Here is a 4,317-nt window from a genome sequence, read left to right on the forward strand (position 1 = left end):
CAGATTTATTGATCATTTCAGATTGTGTGAGGCAATGGTAGAAACTGAACAAAAATCACTATCAATAAAAATGTAGCACCTACCAAATGCTTAGCAGGTTGTGATCTCATAACTTTAATTATAAACTTGTGCCTTGCTTTCCTTCACAAATGAATGGATCCCCACACTATAAATATAGAGCTCAACAATTTCTCAATGATGCTGCAAATTAAGTATTGCTGAACTTAACTGTTGCCCACAATCACCCAGACATAACATTGATTTTTAAAAATAGAACAACAACATTTTAATATATGGCCTCATTCCAAATAAATGTAATGTCTAAGCTCCTAGAATGGAACCAAAAACATTTGAAATAGTGACCTAGCAAAGAAAAAAAGGAAAATCATGTGAGAATAGCATGACATATATCTAACCACTATCATCCTCTTTACCCCTGTAGAAATCTTAATGATTCATTTAGTAAACTTACAGGAGATGAGCTTATTCCTGATGATTTTATGTTGTTACAATAAAGAAACTGATTTATCCTTTTACTCAATAATCTACAGAATGTTAAATATAAGAGAACACTACCTGCATAGTTACTTGTTGCTAGACTATTTCTATCAGAACTCCTTTAAAAAGATGCATCTGAAACATATGACCCGAGTATTGGTGGATGAGTGTGGGACACAGGATGTAGAAATGGCATATTTAGGCAAAAGTAAGAACAAAACAGAGTGTTGGTGGTATTGCCAAATTATTTCCACAATGCATGCCATTATCTGCAAACTGTGTCTTGACAACCATGCTGAACATTTCCTCCTTGGGATCAATTTTGCAGGAGGGTGTATTTCATGGTATACTGTAATTTGTCAGGGATCCATGGCCATTGCCTGCCAAAGTAGCAATGACTTCTGACAAAGTCGTGCTTCACAGAGTAGGGAAGGATTCAGAAAGTATTGAAAATAATACAATTGTCCCTGGACTATTTTTCTGTTCTGTTAAAAAAAAATGGGTTTGAATCCAATGAGCACTAAGTTCCCTTTGAGTTTTAAAGCTCTGATTTTGGTAACATTCCATCAATCTGCATGTTACCACAGAGGTCATTCAGTTCAGTGCCTTTTTTTTTTTTAATAGGAAGACATTGACTCTCAGATAAGTGACATGACTTGTTTAAGATCACATAGTTGTTATGTAGTGGAAATAGATTTCTACAATCCTTTTCAGTTCCAGCTTTATGTGAGTGAATTTTGGTGGTAGAAAAAATGTGAAGTGGAAAAAGAATTCAAGATGTCTTTCAACTCCCTATCCCAAAGCATCTGTCTCTTTACTATGGAGGTTACTCGTATCTTTCCTAGATGGAAAGTGTGAAGAAAAAAAAATTACCCTAGAACCAATTTTCTCTAACAAGAATAATTATCAAAATCAGAAGCTGCCAGTCAATCTAATTGTTCTTCCTAGGGGCAGCCTGGCTTCCCCAATAGCACCCTCACAGTGTACTAATTCTTTGACTTCCTGCACTTATTTTTGTCTGCCACACTCAGAATTGGGAGAAACTTGTGTGTTGCTTTTCCTAGATGTTGTTTGCAGTGACTACTTGGGTACAGTTTATAGTTGGGACTTAGGGTAGGCTCTAGACTCAAGCTGAGTATAAAGAAATGGGAGGGTGACATTTGGGGGGACAGAAGAGTCTTCTTGGGACAACTCAATTAAGTTCAGTACAGCCATCTTTACCATGTGTGCCTCAATGAGTAGGGCTACTCCACCAGGATTAGAGCATGAAATGCTTTGTACAGCAGCTCAATACTTTTGATGGGTGCTAATGTGCATAAAACCACATCTGGCTCTACAGGATTATTAAATTTTAAGTGGAAGCCAAAATATATAGGATATTGCATATTTTTGGGAAAAAAGCAATCATATAAACACCTAGTTTAACATCTGTTGTCATTGTCAATGGAATCAAATATCTTGGGGAAACAGGTTGTACATAAGTGACAAAGTATGATTTGAAAGAGGAAGTATTAAAGTATCAAGGTGTTAAATTAACTATGAAGTAATCTCAGAGCTTCTAAATGTTCAGAATCCTTCTGTCTGAATGAACAAAACAAGATTGCAATATGCCTATTTGTGTTCCCCCCTCCTAAGTTTTAGAGGTCATGACAAGGAGTTTTGTTCACCAGTTGTGTCCCTGTCCTGAAGCACTGACATCATTGCAGGTACCTGGTTGGGTTCTTATGACTGCAGAGCTTTAAGGAAATGCTGGACTTCATAAAGCTCAAGGCTAGCTGTTTCTGGCACTGTCTCCAAATATGTTTAAATAGTGTTTCACCCTTACGTAATAAAAAATCCAGATTTCTAGAGCAGAACAGTTAAGACAGCATCGATGCAAATCCAAGAAGAATCAGGCTTCACTCTAAGTCAGTGTACCTGAACATGACATTGCAATGGAAAATACTCTTAATGCTTCACTATTTGTGAATAGAGGAGAAATGATGGGGAGGGTGAGACCATATCAAGTATATTTATATCTGGGTGGAGAAAAGAGGATTTGCTTTCATACTTTTAGCTTCATTCAGTATAGCTTTCCTTTCACATACACATGAACTTTTAACGACATGTAGCACCATTAAAACGAAAGAGCTCAATAATTTAAAGTGCAGACAATGCCGTTATTGTAGGTTGTGCTTCTTGTTTCTAGTGGTCTCATGATGCCGTTTGACAGGCAAGCAGAAATTTTCTCGTTTTTTTCTTCCAGATACAAAGCTTGGCTTTCCTAAGTAAAGTCTGTCTCAACAGAAAGTCAGTTTTAAAGAAAGTTTTGTTACTTTCTCTGATACTCAGAATAGTGTTAGAAAGGGATAGGAGTATGTTAGAATGAGCACTGGACTAGATATGAGTGTTAGGCGATATGGAATTGACTCTCCCTTTAATATCTCCATTCAGGTCACATTCTGATGCTTCATCATATCTTGCAAATGACACTGGGTTCTCAAAAGGTATGCCTGTGTGACATAAAACACTCATAGGTCTTACCCAGCTAGAAAGCTTCAGGTCCAGATCCCGTGGCTGACAGACAGTAATGTTCATCAATTGTGGAATGCCCTTGCTGAGTTCAAGGAGGCTAGGCCCAAAATGTTCATAGAGTGATGCATTATTTGGCTACAGGAAAATGAAAAGACTATTTAATGTATTGTCAGAGAGATGTGATCTGCCCTAGCAATTACATTCATGCCAGCGAAGTTACAGATTTTTGGAATTATTGAAAGTTTATAGCAACTTAGTGTTCTGGGTTCCAAAATTTAGATTATGCCATACAAACAGCAATATCTGATGATAGCAAATTTGTTTAGACTTTATAAAACATACAATCACAAGAAATTGTATAATAATAGGACTATAACTATAACCATGTATATATACATATATACATATATATGTGTATGCGTGCATTTGCATATATATGTCTGTGTGTGTGCATATACATGCTTGTGAGTGTGTATATGTGTGTGAGTGACTTTTTTCTTTAAGGAGTTCCCTGAACAATCTCTATGGATAAATAACATTCTAGGTACTATATAGTTTTTGTGTAGGAAACCCAACACCAGTAATATTATAGAATATGCAAAAACATATTGGATTTTAATAGCAACATGTATATTTACTTAATGCTAAGAGCTTAAGTATCAACATTTCAATTCCTGCTTTCCATCTTCAAAGAAGGTGCTGATGAGAGAACACCAAGCAGTGTACTTACACATCATCAGAATATATTTGTTCAAATGTGGCTGAAAGTATGTGGTGCAATGGAAAGAGAAATTAATTTCAAGTCAGAGTAATTGGGTTTAAACTTTATCCTATGTAATACCTATGTTATTTTTGGTAAAAGATACAAGTTTTCTGGAACTTCATTTGTTTATCTGTATTAAATGAAGCAAGTTTGTATTTATTCTCTGGTTATTCTGGTTCTAATATTCTATTACTTTATAATCAAGGCAAGAAATTATTTGAATTACTTTTTAAATCAACTTAGATATCAACATGCCAAATAAATGAAGTTCTCTAGAAAGTTGGGAAGGAAGGATTGCCAACCATGTAGGAGTGTGAAGACAGTAAGCACCAAAGGTGACTGGTGCCTTCTGTACTTAAAACATAATCTACAAAGAGTGAGGACCTGAATATGCAGGAAGCTTTGAACCCAGAAACAAGAGACTTCTGATCCTAAAAATATTTTTCTACCATAAAATACAATATGTATGTGATATATAAAAATAACATAATCTTGAATTTAGGCTGTTATGCATGGGTTTAGAAATTTCAGTTCAGGGTTTA

Source organism: Petaurus breviceps, unplaced genomic scaffold (genome assembly GCF_028583685.1).
Source record: "Petaurus breviceps papuanus isolate PSGF00001 unplaced genomic scaffold, PetGlider_PUasm1.0 140, whole genome shotgun sequence".
Lineage (NCBI taxonomy): Eukaryota > Metazoa > Chordata > Mammalia > Diprotodontia > Petauridae > Petaurus > Petaurus breviceps.